Consider the following 22,909-nt stretch of genomic DNA (forward strand, 5'->3'; position numbering starts at 1 on the left):
GTAAGACGGGGCTCTTTCTTTTCTCATTATACCCGTGAAAGCCTTCAAAACCATATTTGAGCAGACCCTTGGAGTGCAAAATAGACTTTCCTTAGGTTGGCTTTGTTGTTCCAGGCGTTTTAAGCTGCCATGCGTTCGAACAGGTCGAGCCAATCCCTCATTTTCAGTGGGCAGTCCTTGGAAGAGGAGGAGTTTTGGGGGCTGCATTAGGACAAAAGGTACTGTAGACTGGGCCATTATCAATGCTGATGCCTTTCTGCGTCGAACGGGGTCAAGCAGCAGACCATGTTCGGGTTGGAGTCCTTGACGTAGGCGGCTGGTTCCGTAGCCTGTTGGCTGGTCCTCCCGAAAGACAGGAACTGATCTGTGGTCTTGGTTTTATAGGGTAATTCAGAACATAAACGGCAGCACCTCCATCAAATGTTACGTGGTGGTGACAAGGCCGATGATAACAACTGATGAGTCCGGAAGTGCACTAAAGAAAAAGAAACTCTTTATTGGGCTGACCTGCGCCCTCAAAAGAACTAAGCGATTCGGCAGCGGCGATAACAGAGATCGTGCTAGCTGGTAAACGAACAAAAAAAAATGCCTGTCGCGCCCATCAACGCTCAATTTATAGGCGACGAAGAAACGCCTAGATAGAGCCCCAAACATTGACTAGCATAACATTTAACATTGTAGAAACGCAAGACACTGGCTGGAATCTTCGAGATACAGCTTGACACATCCTGTGCGAAAAAGAAAATGATACAGCACCATGTCGAAATAACAAGCGTGAATAACCAAACAGTACAGAATCGATCAGCGCCCTAGATTCACAGTGAAGGCAGCATGCCAGCAGCTGTCTAAAAAGAACAAAGATGCGACTGATTCGCGGCGTTCCACAAGAGCAGACAAGTCTGCACGCCGCAGTGTTGTGCTTAAGGAAGGTGCATGTTTACTGCGGACAAGAAAAATGAACTTGTTGCCTCCCTGCGCTAGCTACCAAAAAAAACGGCAACGCGTTACAGTCACCGTTACCAAAGTAAGGTACCGCACTTTACTTTGCCGTTATTCCATGGCCACCACTTTTAGTCAATAAGTGTTATTTACAAGAACTCGTGAGAGGTTTCCATTCATATTTTACACAAAGTTTTTAATACAAAAAGCAATTTTACCCGAAATCGTGATTTAACGAGAATGCTTTGCACAAATGTGCACTACTTTGGCAATTCCGACTGGCATAACATCTGTAAGATACATGTTGTGGCTTCTAGACGTGTACCACACGGCGAAGCCATTTTCTAAATTTGACATATTATCAATTCTAACTTCACAAAAACATTGCTGAACTGTCTACATATTTACTGCAATTCTTGCAAATATGATGTTCTGATATGCTTTGCGTGCGTGCTTTAACAAAATAGACGCGACTGCTGTGTAGCAATAAATAAATGCTTAAAAAGCAACGTTCGTGAAAGAAAAAAACATTTGAACACATGTTTTTACATGAACCTATATAATTATCGCAATAATTGTAATGTTTACGGGAAGGTATTCAATATAAGCCTCGCGTACTGTGGAATTCAATACCATAAATGAAGCCGCTGTTGCGGATAAAAATATGCAAAATTTATTTTGAAAACGAAGTTGATAAACAGCGCTGGAGCATTGCAGCGACCATTTTCTAAAACAGCACGCTGTTTTCCTAGAATTTGTGGGTCGACATGCTTCCACTCTTTAAAGCTGTGTGTGTGAGTGGTTTTGCAAGAGGAGGTAGGTGAAAATAATTGTGTGAACGCATGTTCGTCCTCATGTTTCGTTCTTTATGAGTACCCTGTGTATTTTTTCTCTGTTGGGTGTGTCATCAAGGGCCGGTGTTTTCGGCAATGCATTCTAGCTGCAACAAAGGTCGTCGAGAGCACTTGTACCTTTTATTTGCAACATCACTTCAGGTGAAACCGCGCTTTTTTCTGAAAAAGCTCTTTCTTCTGCAAAAGGGGGCGGAAGGGGGGGGGGGGGCAATTGGAATAAATCGTAGCTAACGTGACGCCTCACGTTGCCAGAAATTGTTAACGTATTTACGTTACCCTTTACAATTCCGAAATGGTAAAGAATACCTTACTAAGTTACTATTTAAAGTTAAGCGTTGCCAGTAACGCCGTTACTTGTAACGCGTTAATACTAACACTGGGTGAGACTAATCCATCTTGTTTTTTTTAATAACGCTGTTTATAGCCTCCGGGCATAATGGAATATGTAAAAAAATTAAAGGGGCATTAAATGAAAGAAAAAAAGGTTAGCTGTTCTAATAAAGTTCAAGAGAGAGCAATGATAATGCCCTTGCGTCCATGCATAATATGAAGAGGAGTTGTTCAGCGAAAGGCCCTCTGCTCTCAGGTGCCGAATTCTCGCCGGCTTCAGTGCCGGGCAAACGCACAAGTGGTGAATATCTGCCTAGTGATCTTGTGACTTGCAGACAGGACATCCTGGACGTTGATATAAATATCGATATTGAGACCATGTTCGTGTCACAGCAGGTCTGATGGCAACCCCGGCCCGAATCCTCCGTAGCGCAACCTCCTCAGCGCGGGTAAGACTGCTGGGGAGAGTTACCGCACATGGTGGGACAAGAGCACGTGTGCGGCGCCGGAGGTGCTCCTTTCTTGTGAGAAGCAGACTGGCATCATCGATAGTGAGGAAGCGTGTCATTGATGAAGGTAGCGTCGCCTGGCGGGTTGCAAAATCTGCAGAGGTTTGCGAACTGAGTAGGTCATGTGGGACCCACTTAGTTCGAATGGGTTGCGAGATGACGATGATAAACTCTTTATTTACTCCCAAAGAAGGGGAAGCAGCTGAAAGACTGGTTGCACTGCTTAGAGAAGGTCAGCAGGGATCTCTTGGGACTCTGCGGCCTCCAATGCGCGCAAAATGAGCTGGCGCTGTTGGGCGAGCTCGGTGGTACGCAGGAGGAACTCCCACGCATCCACTGTAGCTGTATTGTCTGCGTTTTGTCGTGTACCTGTCCACACCATGTGAATGAATGTGGCCGGTTGTGAGCAGTGTTTGCAACTAGGTGCAATAAGATTTGGAAAAATTTTCCTATATAGCCGTAGGTTTCGAAAGGTTCCTGTTTGTAGTTTGCGCCAATGGACGGCCTCGCGCCGGGATTGTTCCCCAGTGTGCAGGGGGGTATAGACACCGTTCGAGCCGATAATGCTGGAGGATGTCCCTGGATGTAACAAGGCGTGAATGAGTGCCTTGGGGAGTGTCAGAGGAAGCGGCAGGTGCGCTGCCAGACGATGTATATTCTGGCTGATTTCTGGGTTGCGACTAACACGTCGGAGCAGACGTATTGCTTTTAGGGCGTCGGTGCGGATGACACTTTTGGCCGTAGGTAGTAAGGTCGTGACGGAGAGAGAGAGAACAGCCTTTTGGGCAGCAACCAGCTCAGCACAGAAAGAACAAGGAGGTTCTGCAAATTGATATCTGGATGTGCGATTAATCGCCAGCTTACAAGGACAATGAATTGCAGTTGTCGTTTCACATACATCAATACTGGAATCTACATATGCAATTATTGAGCTTTGGGGCAGCTTGGTGTCTTGCTCTGCGATCCTTTCACGAAGGAATGATGCCGCATAAGGTGTCGCTGGTCTATGAAGGTCAGTAGGTTTGTTTTCACTCAGCTGAACAAAATTTCGTAGAGGAAAAACTGGCGATGTCGCAGCAATATGGTGTGCGATGTGGCATAGGCCCGGAGTGCTCGCGCTGAGTGCAAAAGGGTAGCCTTAAGGCTACGAGCATCACGGCGTTGCTGTACTAGTTCATCTAATGTGTTGAGCTGAGCAATCTCTTGTAGTGCCACGACTGGTGTGATGCGGGGGAGACAAGTGATGGTGACTTGTTTCTCCCGCGTCTACCTTGTCTCCCCGCATCTCTTGTCTCCCCCGCTTTCAGGTGGTGCTGAACATTAGTGGAGAGCAGAAACGAGCTTTCGGTAGTTCCAATCGGTACTCCGTTCATGCGCCGCGTTTCATAGGAGGCAACGAAATACTGATCTGAGGGGTCTCTTTGAACCAAAAATCGCCGAGAGTCTCTGTCTTGCTCTCGTACTCCAATTTGCAGAAATGCCTGCTCAATGTCCGCGATAAACACCAGTCGATACTTGTGGAAATCAAGCGAAGGCCCGAAGAAGTCTGCCGTTAAGTTCGGTCCGGTTTCCAGGGTGTCACCAAGACTAATTGAATTGTTGGAGGGGGGATGAAGCGTCATATACAATCTTCAATTTTCTGGAGTCGACGATAACCGTTTGATGAGGCATGTTATAAAGACAGAGGTTACGGTTTGCCTCGTCTTCCACCCGTTCTGCCACGTCCAGAATGCCGTACTGTCTAATCGCCATTTTTTACTCTTCAATTCAGGAGCCCTTTTGAATCGGTTCGCTAACTGATTTAAGCGTTTCAGTGCGATTGCCCGGTTATCCTCCACTAGATTCTGAGGTTTCCGAGGCAACGCAACCTTATAACGCTTACCGACTCGCTTGATGCTTTCCTCAAAGAGCTCCAAGAGCTCCATAGCTTGGCACGCTTTACTGTTTTCTTCAAACTCATTGACTAATTGATTGCTGATCTCAGGTTTTGGTCAGAATATCTGTCGCCTGCCTCTAGATTACGGACGTTCGTAGTACCATAGTTTGGAAGCAGTGGGTTTGCTCGTCATCATCCTCAACTGGCCCTTGAACAGTCCAGCCTGCTGATGTTTCCAGTGACCTAAGTCGGTGTCCCATATGTGGTCAGATCCGATAAAGGGCCTGTCACACTAGCGCGTCACGGCGCCGATTTGGTCTGCCAACAGAGCGTCTTCCTGATGTCTGCGTCTATGTCACACTGCGCCGACGGAGACAGTCGGCCGACAGTCGGTGTCGGCGCCGCGTCGCTCGCAAGATGGTGGTCGGCCGACGATCGCCCAACTCCTATGTCACACTAGCGAGACAACGTGCAAAACCTGCCCACCGACTAGGCCCTCCCATTCTCAGTCTCTTCTCGTGTCATTACACAATTCGTTTTCGTAATCCTTTTATTTTTTCGGCCAGGCGAGATTCTCCTTTCTACACGTACTCCCGTTTTTATTTTATTTGATTTATTTTCATAAAATTAAGGGACAGCGGTGGCGTAGCGGTAGAACATCCGCCTCGCATGCAAAAGGACCGGGGTTCAAATCCCGGTGCAGCGCAATTCTCCACCGGATGAAAAAAAAAAATCCGCGTGTCGATGGAATTGCATAGACAGGTTTGGGGTTGCGATCTGATGCCGGTGAACACCTCCGGCAACGCACTCCCTCACCAGAACAGGAGTTGGCCACCATGGTGCAGTAATTGGCCGCAAACTCCTATGATAAGCTCCATAAAACCCCGGCCCTCAGTCACCAGCGGCTGCGGAACAACTGACCATGGCGGCGGTCGGACCTGAGACGTAGCAGGGGGTGCTAAGAAAGCCTGGCTCCGCTGGACAGGCCGCCATTGGAAACTGACCCTGGCAACGTTTAATGCTAGAACCCTAGTTAGTGAAGCTAGTTTAGCAGTGCTGTTAGAGGAACTAGAAGACATGAAATGGGATGTCATAGGGCTTAGTGAGGTTAGGAGGCCGAATGAGGCATATACTGTACTGAAGGATGGGCATGTACTGTGTTATCGAGGTTTACCAGAGAGGCGACAACTAGGAGTAGGTTTCCTTGTCAATAAGTATATAGCGGGTAGTATAGATGAATTCTATAGTATTAAGGAAAGGGTTGCAGGCATCGTAATCAGGCTTAATAAGCGGTATAAACTGAAGGTTGTACAGGCCTATGCACCTACATGTAGTTATGATGACCAGACAGTTGAAAGCTTTTATGAAGATGTAGAATTGGCAATGCGAAAAGTAAAGACGCAGTATACTGTACTAATGGGCGACTTCAATGCCAAGGTAGGGAAAAAACAGGCAGGAGACAAGGCAGCAGGTGACTATGGCATTGGTCCTAGGAATAGCAGGGGGGAATTACTAGTTGAGTTTGCAGAGCGCAATAACTTACGAATCATGAATACCTTCTTCAGCAAACGGAAGAACCGGAAACGGACATGGAAAAGTCCTAACGGAGAGACTAAAAATGAAATCGACTTCATAATGTGTTCAACCCCCGCCATTATGCAAGATGTCGAGGTAATCGGGAAAGTGCAATGCAGTGACCACAGGATGGTGAGGTCCCGAATTAGCCTAAATCTGAAGCAGGAACGCAACAGATTAGTAAGAAAGAAACCCATAAACGAATTAGCGGTGAGGGGGAGGGCAGAAGAGTTCAGGATCACGCTACAGAATAGGTATTCAGCTCTAACTGAGGATGGCGACATTACCCTAGAGGCAAGGAACAATAATTTCAGAGATATCATTACTGAGTGCGCGGTAGACGTAGGCGGTAGGATAGTTAGAGAGGATACCGGTAAGCTGTCTAAGGAGACGAAAAATTTGATTAAGAAACGCCAGAGCATGAAAGCTTCCAATCCAACAGACCAGACCGAATTGCCCGAGATATCAAAGCTAATCAATAAGCGCAAGGTGGCGGATATAAGGCAGTATAACATGGAGAAAATTGAGCATGCTGTAAAGAACGGGGGAAGCCTTAAAGCGGTAAAGAAGAAATTGGGCATAGGCAAAAACCAGATGTATGCGATAAGGGACAAGGCGGGCAACGTCATCACTAATATGGAAAAGATAGTCAAAGTAGCCGAGGAGTTCTATACAGATCTCTACAGTAGCCAAAGTAGTCAGGACCGTAATGAGATTGGCGGTAGGGAAAAACAGTCAGACGTTCCACCAGTGACGAAGGACGAGGTCAAGAAAGCACTAGAAACTATGAAAAGGGGGAAATCAGCTGGAGAGGATCAGATAACTACAGATTTGCTGAAGGACGGGGGGGATATCGTGCTAGAAGAACTGGCCACCCTGTATACGCAGTGCCAGGTGTCATCGACGGTACCGGAACCATGGAAGAATGCAAACATTATCCTCATTCACAAGAAAGGGGACTCTAAGGACCTTAAAAATTACAGACCAATCAGCTTACTGTCTGTTACGTATAAGGTATTTACTTAGGTAATCGCTAATAGAATCAGGACAACCTTAGACTGCAATCAAGCAAAGGATCAAGCAGGGTTTCGGAAACGGTACTCTTCTATCGATCATATCCATACCATAAATCAGGTGATAGAAAAATGCTCGGAATATAACCAGCCCTTATACATAGCATTCATTGATTACGAAAAAGCATTTGACTCAGTTGAAACCTCGGCGGTGATGCAGGCATTGCGAAATCAGGGGGTAGACGAGCCGTACGTGAAAGTGCTGGAAGATATATATAGTGGCTGCACAGCAACCATAGTTCTGCATAAAGAAAGTAACAAAATTCCTATAAAGAAAGGTGTTAGGCAAGGAGACACAATCTCCCCAGTACTATTCACAGCTTGTTTAGAGGAAGTATTCAGAGACTTGGATTGGGAGCAGTTAGGGATAAGGGTAGATAGAGAATACCTCAGTAATCCGCGATTTGCTGATGACATTGCCTTGCTAAGCAACTCGGGGGATGAACTGCAAATAATGATTGATGACCTAGACAGGAAAAGTAGAAAGGTAGGCTTGAAAATCAATATGCAGAAGACTAAGGTAATGTTCAACAGCCTCGGGAAGGAACAGCAGTTTGCATTAGGTAGCGAAATACTGGAAGTAGTGGACGAATATGTCTACTTAGGACAGGTACTAACCGCAGATCCGGATCATGAAAAGGAAATAACAAGAAGAATAAGATTGGGATGGAGCGCATTTGGCAAGCACTCGCAGATTATGACTAGCAGCTTACCGGTATCGCTCAAGAGGAAAGTATACAACAGTTTCATCTTGCCTGTACTAACCTATGGGGCTGAAACGTGGAGGCTAACCAAGAGAGTTCTAGTTAAGTTGAGAACAACCCAGAGGGCTATGGAACGAAAAATGGTAGGGGTAACATTAAGAGATAGAAAGCGTGCAGAGTGGGTCAGAGAACTAACTCAAGTTACCGACATTCTAGTAGAAATTAAGAAGAAGAAATGGACATGGGCTGGACATGTAGTGCGAAGAGAGGATAACCGATGGTCGCTGAGGGTAACAAACTGGATTCCAAGGGAAGGAAAGCGTAGCAGCGGGCGGCAGAAAGTTAGGTGGGCGGATGAGATTAAGAAGTTCGCAGGGGTCAAGTGGATGCAGCTTGCACAGAACCGGGTTAAGTGGAGAAATATTGGAGAGGCCTTCGCCCTGCAGTGGGTATAATCAGGCTGATGATGATGATGATGAAGGGACACTTTTTTTAACTCTATTTCATAAATTCGACCATACCAATCAAGCGCCTCACCGAATACTGCCCAGTATTTTACAGTTGTAGTTGCCGGATCATAACGGCAGTGTTCGAAAAATAAAAGCTGTCCATGGCAAATAAGAGAGTATATTCAAAGCAGAAAAAAAAGAAAAAATGTCTACCTGTGGCATCGAGCTTACGACCTCCTGTACGATAGCTAGCTGCGCTAACCACTGCACCACAAAAACTATTCCTAATCGGTGTTTTCTTGCTTGAGGTGCTTTCTTGCCGGTGCTTTCTTGGTTTTAGGAGTTTTAGCTGATATGCTGTCTTGCTATGCGAAAGTCGCGAAGGCAGGAATAGCGTTTACCGCTTAACTGACTGCCCAGCTTGCTGTGAGTAAACTGCAGATAGTTTGAATCATGCCGTGTAGTGCGTAAAACCTTCGGCGGATTTCATAAAACCTTAGGCGTATTTCACAGGGCTGGCCGCGAGGCCACAGCTGCTGTTGGTTCTGTTGTAAAGTTTAAACGCAAGTTATGTGCTTTTGTGCGCGCACAATTCTTGAAACACATTGAGTTATGGAACAAACATTTATTGCGTGATGGGTAACGTAGCGTTTAAATTGGCTTGCGAAGTAGCAACGCAGCAACTAGATGTTATGACTTTAAACACAACGATCGAAGTGTGCAGGGGGATCGGCATCTCTGCTGGCTTCAGGAAAATTATCGCTTCTTTTCATCATTTTTTTGTCACGTGCCATGTTCATTTTGCACTATTCTGTGCAGTTCGGAAACACGGAAAGATTGCTCACGGTCGCGACGCACGCCGCAAATCTATGATCCCCGAATTCACTCGCCCCGAAAAGAAAGCGCTGCCGTTGATATTCCACACGCATTCGGCAGCCGCGAGTATTTTGGCGGCTCACGCTCGCGTTTTGGTCAGGGATTTGAATGCATTGATTCTACCTTTTTACGTATACTAGTGCTGAAAGGTATTTGCCATCGACGTGGTGTACTGAGTCGGCTTTGCGGTTCGAGAAAGTATTTGCTCGGCGGCCGATCTCGGGAAGACTCGGTCACCGACAGTAAGCAGACTGGTTTTATCGGTGTCTCCGGCCTCAAAGCCTGTCACTCTGGGAAGACATTTGGTTTTTGGTCGTGTTGGTGTCGTCGCCGGTCAAGTGTGACAGCTTGGTCGGCCGCAGTCATGGTCGGCCGACGAGTTGGCCGACCGTCGGTGGCGTTGTCGGGTCTGCGTCGGCGTCGTGTCGCGCTAGTGTGACAGGCCCTTCAGCAGTTAAACAGATTCCCTCCTATTGTAGTTAGCGAAGTCGGCCGGTTCATACCCAAGGGACTTAAGTCGTTGCAGTACCGTTTTTGGTAGTGAGGAAATCGGTTGATTGCAAATTGTATCCTTTTCTAGCCCACCAATTTCCCGGTCGCCTCCGCGCTTCGTCCTTAAGGTAACTCGTACTTTTCGGAACTCGCGTTCCTCTTGGTGGCCTAAGAACACACACTGACAGTCAACCTTTCATGACCGAGAAGCGTACATTCCAGTTTCCTCGAGGTGTCAGCAGTGATATAAGAGCGCTGACTTCCTCCGTCAAACAGAACTCGTACCTGAGCCTTGCAAGTCTCTCCACCACATAATGCAGTGGCGGTCTGAATCAAAACGGTTCTTCTGGGATTAGAGCTGTTTCCGGTCGTTTTAGTTTCGAGGCTGACTTGAGCGTTCGTCGTGGTTCGGCTCGGCTCAGGTGGTCTATTAGCGGTGCACGATAGGTCCCACCTCAGGGTGGCATGCTTCTTGCGACAAGTGTTGCATTGCACGCCTACGCGGCATGCTTGTGACTGATGTTCGGATTTCGTGCACTTGAAAGGTCGGCCGGACGACCGGAGAAGTCGTTTCTTTTTTCCAAAGTTTTTGTGGCGTCACAGCTCGGAGTTGCGCGCTCGCTGGAGCCGCAGAAAAAAAAACAGATCAACGCGATTGTGTTTTCATGAAGCATCGCAGCCGATCGGGCATGCTTGTCATGCGATTTTTCATGCAGCTTCAAATTGTTCTTAAAGCCTTCTGTAGGGTTGCTCGATGCCCATGCTTTGTAAATGGAGCCAAATTCTCCCGACATTCGACTTCTACTCTCGGAAAGGAGAGTATAATTGAAAAGGAAGAGACAGTACCTTTGCCGCTTTCGTCGTTTAGTGTTAACAAGCATCAGAGAGGGAACCCTGTTCGCAGGCGAGGCTGTCTGTGTCCCCAACACACTTTCTGTAGAAGTCCAACAGGATGTCACGTGGCACTGCTCTTTGCACAATCAGAAGTAGCATCGGGATTAGGATTCCGAACGTCTCGAGGCCTCTTACGTGTTCAACCAAGTTGTAGAAACGGCGAAGACAACGGACATCTTCCGATGAACGCACGGGCTCCAAGTTGATCGGCCTATTCAGATGTTCTTGAATCAAAAACTCCTAGGGGTCAAATCGTTTCTTGAGAGGTCGATGGCGTCGTTGCGACACCTTGAAGTCGGTGGAAGACCAGCAAATGCCGCTGCCGCGCCGCCCGTGACTGATGCTCGCAGGTAGTGTAATCTGTCCATGTCAGACAAATTTTCGGTTTTGTCAACTAGTGCTCGAACATTTCCTAAAACGATTGCCAGTCAGAGCGTCCTCCCGTGAATTTCATAAGATAGATATTTGGCAGCTTGACTCTTGCCTTCACCCATGTGGCCATTTGGGTGGCTGGCGCGGTAGTTTGAGCGGCTGCCGAGTACATTTGAATGATGCCACTGACCGCCGATTTCACGACAGTTTGCGTTGATAACGGACCCCTATCGACTTGAAGTTTTAGTCCAGCCATCCAAGAGAAAGTAATCGGATGTTTACAAGTGCCTACAGGTTAGTTCTCAATGCGAAAACATTTCTTATCTAATGAATGGCGTCATCACAGCTTGTCATCAGTGCGTGTACGAAAAGAGTGCCACCAGAGCTTGTCCTCATCAAGTGACACTTCAAAAAATTGCGTCCACATCAGGATAGCTTTATTAGATTAAGCTTGGCGGCTACTCTTGCGGATCCTCGTTCAGATACATGCGTTTTGGTAGTTCTTTTACCACTAGACTTTTGAACTGTTCGTTCTACGTACTCATTACCAAATAGTCGTAGCCTATGACAAATGTGAAAGACCATCTCACATATCTGTACACCCTCATTTCAATAGCCGCGAGAACGTGTTTGAGCATACCTATAGGCGTTAGCATATCTCACTAACGATCGTCAGTAAAACGGCGAGTCAAAAAATATAGCGCAACGACAAAGACAAGAGAGAAGACGGCACCAGCGCTGGTCCCGTCTCTTCTCTTGTTTTCGTTGTTCCACTGTTTTTTGTTTTATTATTCGATCCGAAGGTCCCAGTGGATTCAATTCCCGGTTCATCCTTCCATAAAGCCTGAGTTGGCACCTCTGCCATGTCATGTGGTCTTGTTATGTCATGCAATCCACTAGACAAGCAATGCGCGGCCTTGTCACCTACCATCTTCCATTTACCAGACGCCTGACTTTGTTTGCTCACAACGCCAACATCAAAGCCGGCAACACCGTAGGTTTTTAGACCCAGGGCTTTAACAAAACGTCTTGCCTGTTTTCTACGTGCGTTCATATGTGTTACATTCTTCATTGTTAGCGTGCTTGTTAAATGCATGAAAGTGTGATCGCCTTGATGAGGACGTCTCGATGAACATGATTGTTTTCTGCTAACCATAAGCTTGATGATTCTGTTACTACGTAGACAGGCTGAGTGTTTCCCCCTTAGACTTAAGCAGGGAAGACCTTGGTGTGCAAAGCAAGCAGCATGAATTTATTTTCCAGCGCTCAACTGTTCTCCCAAGCATAAAACTGTTGCTCTACTCAGCATGTGGGAAGAGCCCGATTGTTTCGAATGCTTTCCCAGAACTTGCAGTAAGGGGCTCGATACGCAGACACGACTCTTTCTTCAACGTCGAGCACCAGGTATTTTCCGGAACGGGACGTACGCTGTGGCCAGGTTGGGAGAGCAGACATTGGCTCACTTGGATGGTTAGGGTTCCTGGAGAGAAGAAAAATAACCGTATTGAGTTCGACATCAGCAAACATGATTAGAGCTCAATCGCTGTCCGCTTCCTTTTTCAGGTGACATCGACTCCTTCAAAAACTTTTATCCCGTTGTCTCGTTTTGTTTTTATCATCTTATTAGGCTAATATATATTTTTTTATAAGGCAACAAAAAGTGCGTTTATAAACACGTTTTCGCACCGTTGTATCACTTTTTTATTCGACTATTTACAGGAGAAGGAAAGACAGGGCAGTTAACTATTAAAAGAAGCCGGTTTGCTACCCTCCACCGGGGGAAAAGGGTGAGTGGATATAAAAGTGGTGGTTAATAGAGGGATGGCTGAAGTCACTATAGTCACACAAAAGACATATCACGTCACATAACAGCAAAATCACAGCCTATCGATTGGACCCGTGGTTTTCATGAAGCGGAGCAGTGCCTGGAGGCCTTCACCGGCGATGATCGCCTTCACCAGTGACCTGGAATCTTGATTTCAGTCAATGGGCGTCCACCTAGACGCTCCATCGTACGGTAGAGACACTTGGTTTCCATACTGTATATGGGGCACTCACAAAAAATGTGGCCTATGGTCTCGTACCCGCCGTTTGCACATGCAGGGCTATTTGCCATACCTATCACAAAACAATAAGAGTTTGGGAATACTACACCAACTCACAGGCGACGCAGCAAAGTTTCTTCACGTCGGGGTAGACCAGGTGAAAGCCGTAGCTTCAGGTGAGGTTCCAGGGATTTTAAACGGCAGTTCGCAAACTGGCCAGAATTAGAAGAACGTGTGCTCCCGCGCTAGTGCGCGAAGCCTGTCCGCTGCGTCTGGCCTGTAAAAAGAAATCAACACACGCCGCCTTGTGGGGCTGTTCGCACGACCTCGTCCGCCCGGAGATTGCCCGCTATGCCGCTGTATCCTGGAAGTGATTGGTAGATGATGTCATGTCCTGCATTTATAGTATAATGATGAAGTTCCCGTATTTCCGCGACGAGTTCTCATTGACGCCAAGGCGAATAGAAGCTTTTAAGACCTGCGGGGCTGCTTTTGAATCTGTAAAAATAGACCACCGCCAAGGGATCTGCTGGCTGATATGCCTAATTGAGACAGGAAGAGTGGTTACCTCTGCGGCTGTTGAAGTCCGGTGAATTGTCCTAACCTGTATTTTTGTAGTAGGTGCAGGGTGACCATGCAGCCTGAAGAACTCACCACATTCCCTGAACCGACGGTGTCGACGTGTATGGTGCTTTGCATGGTGCTCATGAAAGTATTCGAGACTGACTTGTTTTTGTTCTGTCGGCGATAGTTTGACCTTCTTCCTGATGCCGGGTTTTGTAAAAAGCACTTGGGGTTGTTGCAGGCTCCATAGTAGAGTGGATGGTCTAGATGCGAGTGCAAACTGGGACGGCAGAATAGCGCGATATGCATCAACAGTCTCTGTAAACGATATACTACGTGGCCTGGTAATGGGAAGACTGGCCAAATGATGAGAGGAAACCCGAGAGATGTGTCAGAAATGTGCCCTCAGAGCGTCAACTATAACGTAGGTAGGTATGGGATGCTTCTGTGCAATCAACATGGTTGCAGCCGTAGAGGCAGATATCGGCACTCCCAGGCAGGTTCGCAGACCTTGAGCTGATGCTCTGTAGAATTTGTAAGTTGGTTTTTCGGATATTTCCAAGTGCAGTTAAGCTGTACCGATTGAATGTCATACATAATAGATTGTACAGCTAGAGCATAAACCGCTCTTACGCTCCCCATGACTTTCCTCCAATAAATGCAAGTACGTGAGCAATCGCCGTCAGCCTCTTTTTCATGAATGAAATATGAAGAGCCCACGAAAAAATTCGGTCAATGATCACTCCTAGAAAGCAATGGCTGCATTCGTAGGGAATAGCTTTGCCATCAATGCGTACGGTGTAAGGTGACATGTTTTTGCGTGTAAATGCAACTAGCGAAAACTTTTCGGTTGATATCTGCAGACCTTTCAAGTGGACGTAGGTCGCAGCTATACTTGCCGCCTTTTGAAGCCTCTCTCTAACTTGTGGACGCGTAACTCCTAATGCCCAGATACACATGCAGTCTGCATATATTGAAAGTTGTTCCGACTGTGGTATTAAGTCGACAAGCCTGACAAGAGTAAGATTGAAGAGCTTTGGGCTTAGTACTCCACCCTGTGGCACTCCACGGGAAGTCAAATGAGAAGATGATGGGCCATCGTCAGTCCGCAGAAAGTGAGATCTGCTGGATAAATAACTGCGTATCCAGCAAATGGCACGACCGCCAAGGTCGCCTGCTTCCAGGGCGTCCGAAACGGCCCGGGGAGTGACGTTTTCATATGTTATATCCAGGAACAACACCGCGGGTAAGCGCATCCAAATTTTTTGACCATCTACAGCTGATACCAGATCCACCGCATTGTCAATTAAAGAGCGTCCACGTCGAAACCCGGATAATATATCCGCATACACGTGGTAGCGCTCTAGGTACCACTCAATACTTCTAAGCAGCATTCTTTCTAGTACTTTACTGACGCAGCGAGCCAGTGCAATTGACGGTATGATGTCAAGTCCAGGTTTAAGGAGTGGAACTAAACGACTGCACTTCCACTCCTCTGGAACTGTACCTTCACTCCATGATATTACTAATATTAGAAAAGAAAGTGTCTTGCTTCTTATCCAAGATTTCCAAGCGCAGAGTATGTCACACCGTCGGGACCAGGGGGTGACGACCATCTGCAAGAATCCAGCGCAGCATCAGGTTCCTGCACGGAGAAGGGAAGGTCCATTCGTAATTCCCGAGAAGCTGCAACATCGTAGAAATGTAACGCTGCCGTTGGTGTCGATTGGCCTGCTACGCTAGCGCAGAAATCTTCAGCTACCTCGACCTCACCATATCTTCGGTAGAGTGCGAGAGATTTCAATGGGTTGAGTTGTTGAGGGAATGTTCGGAGACCACGAACAACCTTCCAGGTGCGTGGTAAAGTCTTCCGTGGATCAAGCGTTTCACTGAATCACCTCCAACGTTTTGACTGGACGGCTTGTATTCCGTGCTGAATTTTCTTTTGCATGGGCCTCGCATCTCTGAGGTCGTGGCGCAAATTAGTGCGTCGGTATCTATGCTCTGCCATCCGTCGCAGGGATCGCAGGCGCTGTAATTCCGTATCAAACTCTGTGTAGGTAGGCACTGGGCTGAAGAAAGACGTCGCGTTTATCACGGCCTCCTTAATTTTCTCTTTAAAACCTGCAGAGAGGCCTGCTCTGCAATCATTTTTCATAAGTGCTTGGAAACGCACACCAATCGATGCGGTGCATGCGTGTGGCAGAAATGGATGTGTAAAGGGCATTAAGGATCACATATGTAGAGATGTGGTCGCTTCTGTGTGTTTCTATATCAGTAAACCATTGGATGCTGCTGGTAAGGCATCGAGACACGAAAGCCAAATCAAGACAGCTGCTGTAAGTTGCCCCTCGAATAAAGGTCAGCGTACAGTCATTAGGACAGTGCAGGTCAGAATCAGAGGCGAAGGACACAAGCTTTCTTCCCTTGAGGTTCATTCGAACGCTTATCCACATGATGTGGTGAGCGTTAAAGTCTCCTATAATGACCCACAGGCCAGGTGTAATCTCCATCAAGTCGTTCAATCGTGGGGCGTCAAAACGACTTGATGGCCACACATACACACCCACAAGCGTAAATATGAGATTGAGCTTCTTCACTATCACGTAAACGTACTGGTTATCGTTGCTGCAAGGAACCGGCTGGAGTGCATGCATGAGTTCTCGTTTAATATAGATGATGACCTTGCTGTTTCTCTGGTGCGTTGGAGATAGATGCAAATGCCTCGTAGCCTGCCAGTCACAGATCTTTGCTACATTCGGTACACAAATAACAAGGATGGGGATTTGATTTGCATGGACATATTGTCGAGTATGTGCAATTCGAGACTGAAGCCGATGGGCATTCCACTGAAAAATAGAGGCGTCCTTGAGTTTTTTTTTTCCAAATGTTTACTTGCTGGAGGAGCCATTGTGCCTGCTACTGTAGAGCCGCTAGGACTGGTGTTCCCACATCCAGAACCTGTAACGCATTCGGTGCTGCTGGTGTGTGCGGGCTAGATAGCACAGTGCGGATTGCATTCATGATGGACGTGAGAATGCCAATTACCTGTTGGTCTTGGCCATGTCCCACATCCGGATTTTTCTCTAGTTCGGCAGTAGGTGCAGGACATTCGGTTCACGGCACGTTTCCTGGCCCAGCTTACCTGGAAGGTTTTGGTAGCGGTGCCCAGTTAGCGTCTGAGGCAGCACCCCCAGCTTCACCGCCTATTGAGGTGCCTTGATTTAAAACAGCAGGCATAAAGGTAGGACAAGATGCAGGAGCACTCCAGGGCTTGCTATCAAAATTAGCTGCTTTTTTAGATTATTCTCGGTGACGCGAACGATGGCGTCGCACTTCAGCAGCGGCCTCTCAGTGCGTAGATGGATCACGCATCATTTGCATCAGGACTGTCCGTTCGGGGGGCAGTCCTTAGAGGAGGACTCATGAGGGTCACGGCAGTTGGCGCTCATCAGAACAATGCGCGGCAAATGTCGCCGCTATGCGACTCAGACCGTCTAGGACACACGATAGAAGTCTTCGATTTGCTTTCTTGCTAAGCACCGGTACGAACCATTCGTCGACGATTGAAGAGTCATCTCTAGCAGCCGAGTAAAACATGGTGGCCTGGCTGCTTGCGTTACTCGAGTGGTAGAGGCGCTTCCTCTGGGCGACCGCTGCAATCCACCAGGTTCCGAAGGAGGCCCGTGAGTGTCCGCTTGCATCGCCGTGCGAAAAAGGAAGCGGTGCCAACTAGTTATGGTGCACATTTCGGTGCAATTTGTGCAGGTGGATTATACAAGGTGGATATATATTAAATAACAAAAGAGACCCAAGTGACGAAACGATTAGTTTAATAAGATTAAATAATTAAAATTTACTTTTGATTTCAAAAGCAAATATTATCCGAGTCCAGTTATTAAACTTTCTTCACTGGCAATGCATTTCGGAATGTAAACGTCAAAAGTTCGCGTTCTTTAGCTAGTAAACTCGATCTCCAGAATGCACATTTTTATAATGGCGTCGCTGGGTGCAGTATTGGTTTAATCCCGTTAACTTCTGCGACCTAAAATAGACAGATAGTTTTAATATTAACTGTATTAGAAATGTGATCGACGCCTATTTAAAAAGGGCAATGCCGGGAGCCAAAAGTAACAGCTAGAAATTTTCCATTCTTGACGGTAAATATTTCAGACTGCGTCACCGATAAAAAATGAAATGTTACACTGACATTTTATGTTGGCAGCCCTCAATTTTTGTACAGAATGTTGGGGGCTAAAATTGAAATAAAAAAAAGTTGTGTAGTGAGCTTTATTCATTTTTTCGTTTAATCACTGAGCTCTACTGCACACGTAATGTGCGCCTCTCTGTACAGTCCACCTGCATAGACCAGAATGAAGTATTTCTGGCAGTGAATAAAATAACGTTCTGTAAAAGAGTTAAAAAGAAATCACCCGGTATATTGAAGCCATATATCAGGCACAGTATTGGTACCCACTGTGGCAAGAATCACTACTAGGCAGAGCCTCGTTAGGCAGGCAATGTACGTAGGTCCTACGTGGGTCTTCTGCGTGTCCTTGTATATGACGTCCTAGATCACTAATTTCCAATCGTGCTCTGATATGGCATATGTGGTACTGGGAAGATGGCATGACGACATGCTGCCACTAAGCTACGTGGTCTGAACACGAGGCCAAATAACAACATTCGCAGGGTGACGCAGTTTTGCTTTGGTCATACTTGGGTTTAAGAATGGATTTTTGATATTAGCTTTGCCTCGTTTCTTTTTATATGGTGTGCTCGACTGAGGTTCACTGCCTTTGCTCCAGTGCACAGGAATTGGCATCAAACACAACAGGAGTAGGATGTCCATATGTGTTTGAACGGAATATTCTAAACACTCTCACAGTGCCGTCGTCCTTTCTGCCTTCTAATATCTGGGACCTCAGACAAGTTTGAAGGTATCGAAGGGAATCCTACGCCGGTACAAATGGTGTCTAACGCGAGGAAACGAGGGGTATTGACGCATTCTCGCAAAATATTGCGATTTTAGTAGCGTATGGTTGTCAGGCACCATCCACCACTTATGCTTGTACAGGTTGTGCACAAACGATGCACACGTTCTAGAGATTCAGATCTACGCGCCTGACGTTGACTGGTGGCAGTGTGATTACAGCGCGCTTCGAAGTGGTAACATATTCAAAATGTCCTTGAAATATGCCGACTTGAGATGTTTTGTTTCTTTTTTTCTCTACGACACAGCTTACTATCGGCAGATGTACATTGAACAGCGTCTACAACGTCCTCTGCCAGTATCGTCTGCTAGCGCGTGTTTCACAAGGGAATAGCACCACGTTTCATCGTCGCTTCCTACTCGATGACACGAGGGAATGATACTTTGTCGAGTTCGTCCCTTCCGAAAGTAAGGCATTGCACATGTGGAGGCCAGTCGAACTTGCGACCGCTCATGAGTGCACAAAAAACTGCATAAGTGCCGACAACCAAAGACGTCATTAGTAGCTTTCAGTGCAGGAGCACAACTATCTACGTCCTCCCTATATCTGACGCTAATTTGACCTTGTCAGGTTTGTCAGGTTTATTTATAACATATGCAGGAGGTTAGACACACCCTCGACTCTAATAAAAACCAACCATATCCCACTAGTTAAAGTACAGAGTAAAATGTCCCGTTTATTGCTTACGCCTAACCTTTGGACACATAAATTGAGCATACCTTGACACAAAATTCTCAGAGAGGTGTCACGCCGAACACCTAATTTACGAAGTCAAATACTTGAACCCATTTTTGCAAAGACTGACACTTTCAAGTCGATTTTTTTTCCGCGGACCATTGTCGACTGGAACTGTCGTCACGAGGCCATTTCTGAGTCTCGATATTTTAGTGAAGCTCTAGAGGACCATTTTCTTGAGTAAATCAGTCCTGTATCTATTGTTTTTGGTTACTCACTGCAACTGAACTGTCTATTTACTCTATTTTTTCTATCTGTGAATCCTTGAATGTCTTGTATTGCCCCTCCGGCATGGACCAAAATATTGGAATGCAGTGTTTTCAAATAAATACGTACCCATGTTTGGCGAAATTTGTCCAGTACCTCATAACGCGACCGCTCAAGGCCTTTTCTTGGTTCTCGTACTGAAGCGTGGCGTTGAAAGGCGCACCGAAGACGAAGGCCAGTTCCGCACTGTGTATAACACCCATCCAAAGTGGCCATGCTTCACGAGACGACCTCCGTGCGAAGACGTACTGGTACAGTTGAACTTGGTCTTCGATTAATCGGTTGGCAAACTGCACTGCAGGGCACGAGAAGTGGTAATCCCCCACTATCTTGTCGAGCACTTTCAATTTATCGTCGGACATGGGAGGCACCACGCCACCACTGTACACCTTCAGGACTTCTTCAAATGGAGGCACTCCTTTCGAAGGATCTAAAGATCGTAACGCAGTTGTGAAATTTTCTCGCGAAATATTCGGATAATGGTCTGTGAGAGGGAACAGGAAGAATTGTTCCAGGTAGAAATTGCCTTCGTTCAGGTTAGAACCAATCAAAAGGCTGACGTTTTTTTGGAATGCCTTCTCGTCTACCAAGGCTCGTGGCGACTTTGGAATCAAGATACCGTCTGCTACCGGAACAAACGGGAGGGTAACTACTCCTTTACACCTTGGTTCATTATTCACAATGTCGCTGGCCTCTTTCCTGTAGAGGCAATCAAGAGTGTCTTGGTCCAATGTTTGTGGACATCCCAAAGCATCAGCGAGCATTGCGGCCAATTTTCTTGCCGTTTTATTGTTCTGGATTGCCCAAGGTGATAAGGCCGAGCCACTTTCAAGGATTGCTCTGCTGAAGAGGTTTCTGGACAGTGGCGACAACAGGTGTAAACCGATGCTAGCGGCGCCAGAGCTTTCACCAAACAGTGTCACGCGATTTCGATCTCCTCCGAAGGCTGCTATGTTGTCCCGGATCCATTTGAATGCGAGGTATTGGTCGTACAGGCCAGCATTACCAGGCAAAAGTTCATTTCCGAAAGAAAGGAAGCCAAGGGAAGCGACGCGGTAATTCATTGCAACCACAATTACGTCTTCGTTTGAGACCAATGTTTGCGCGTCGTACATGTCTAGCGTTGACGTGCCAGAGAAAAAGCCACCCCCGTAGATCCATACTAAGACCGCAGCTTTTTCGGGAGGTGGAACTGGCGTCCATATGTTCAATTTGAGGCAGTCTTCACTGATATTAGTGTTGGCAATCCACTTCGCAGCGCCTCTAAAGTTGCCGAAGGGACTGTTGGTCGCCTGGACGCACGAATTCGGTTTGACTGTGGCATCAAATGTCCCTGACCAGGGCCTCTTAGGCTTAGAGCGACTGAAACGCAGTTTTCCAACAGGAGGTTCGGCATATGGTATCCCATAGAAAATGCGAACTGGCTTTCTTAGCACCGACTTCATGATGAGCCCCTTGACTGTGCCTGTCAAGGTGGTCACTACCGTGTTTTGCTGGCCGGAAGTATGTTCTCCGCATTCCGCACGACTGCCTTCAACATTTGCAGGCAAGCGTTTAGGGACGACTCCACTGCAGGTCAGCAGCATGAATACAAGGCCGTGTATATGCGCTGTATGTTTGTGCGGCATTGTACGTTCCTGCATGGATAATAAACAAAACTCAATCAACATGATTGTTAGGCTTCGTAACCGGCCTCTTTAATTTTGCTGTATTTTGCAAAAGCTTGGAATACAGAGTTCAAAACTTGACTGCCTCTATATACCTTGAAGCCTTTATTTGTTTATCTCCAAATACTGATTTCCGTGGTAAGACACATTTCCAGATGTGGTTGCTTACAGAAGAAAAACGATTTTAGGCAGCGACATAAAAATGAAGTCCCTTTAACTCTTCAACGGGCAGATTGCGTGCATAACGGCAAGGAAAGTTTTCCATTCCAGTAGTTAGTGGTGAAAAAATAGGCAGACTTGAAGCATTCTAAAATCACTAAAAAGGCACAATAATCTGAGATTGAGAGCTTCGATTATGTACAAAGAATGATGAATGATTGTGATAGGTACTGCAGTGGGTGTTGATTGTTATGACAACGTGGCCACACACGTGTCTACGATGTTGCTCCAGAAGCGAAGCACGAAGCTCCATAATACATATGACGCGTGCTTTCAGTTCCCTGCATTGATTATGGGTGGAATACTGTGGCACCCATGCCAAATTCGCGGTGACTTTCCCAAGTTGCACTAAGCAGTTGAAAAGTGCCTAGTTTTTCTAGACAATTCCACTAAACGCACTGCACTTATCGAGAATTCCTAAATATTAGATGAACTCTCCACCAGCCATCCAAACCGCAGCTGATATCTAATTGTATTATCGACGGCTACCAGCAGACGTGTCTACCCTTAAAGTACTTCTGTAGCCCCTTTTTTACGGCAATAGGGTTAAACTTCTCGTTGGACGAGAAATTCGGCGCCCGTGAGGCACTTAAAATTGGCTGAATGGGTCTGTATCATTGTACCCCTCCTACCCACGCATAAAATACAATGCCATATTTTATGCAAGTAAATTAGAGTTATTGCCCTATAAATAAAAGTATTTAATTGGTGAAAAACTAGACATTTAATTTGGATTCGCCCTGTCGCGAAGTGAGTGCTTTTCCTCTCCACAGTGTACGTACGGTACCTTTAGCCCGCTGTTCTTAGGCGCCCGGGTCTACATTGCGCGTAGTAGGCCTGCAGTGACTCCGCCGGCCACCTGCAAGTCGCGGCAGGTAGCAGCATAACTAGGCGCCACCTGCTACGCCTAGCACGTGGCAGAGAATTGAGAAAGATTCACTAACCTCGTTTAGAGAAGTAAAAGTGAGGATCACCAGCAGCGGTTTAGGGAGTGGCTTGAAAGGCGGAGAAAGAATGCACAGCAGGAGGCTGCGAGAATAAAATGCGAAGGAAGGGATGCGACTAATGAATGAGGAGCGCAAAGGTGCAAGCGCGGTGTAAAATGTGGAGAGGGATGAGAAAATGATGGAGCCAAGAGAGAGGGTCGGGCTCAGGGTTTGCCGACTGATGCGTAACATCAACGTACAAGCGTTAAAGCTTCCAATAAGCAAAAGAAAACACACCGGCGTTTGTGCCGTACTCATCATTGTAGGCAAGAAATTAAGGGCATACCTACGGCAGATTCTATTTGGCAAAGAACGTTGTTTGATGGAGGTGGCATAGGTTGCAAGCTAAGTTCGCGGCTGTCAACGCGCACAACTTCTTTATGTGTTGTTTTGTGTTTTATGGCGCATAAGCAACTAAGGCTAGCATGTGCCAACTGTGAGGTAGAAATCATTTGCTTTGTAGGAAATGTTTAAAGTACGTTTGAAATC

General features: G+C 46.7%; 1 pseudogene; it reads right to left on the reverse strand.

The window, feature by feature from the left end:
• Window positions 1-12,209: 12,209 nt before the first annotated feature.
• LOC146195462 (acetylcholinesterase pseudogene) lies at window positions 12,210-21,134 on the reverse strand (annotated as a pseudogene).
• Window positions 21,135-22,909: the final 1,775 nt, after the last annotated feature.

The sequence above is a fragment of the Amblyomma maculatum genome, chromosome 3, assembly GCF_055883805.1.
Source record: "Amblyomma maculatum isolate TAMU_Amacu chromosome 3, ASM5588380v1, whole genome shotgun sequence".
Lineage (NCBI taxonomy): Eukaryota > Metazoa > Arthropoda > Arachnida > Ixodida > Ixodidae > Amblyomma > Amblyomma maculatum.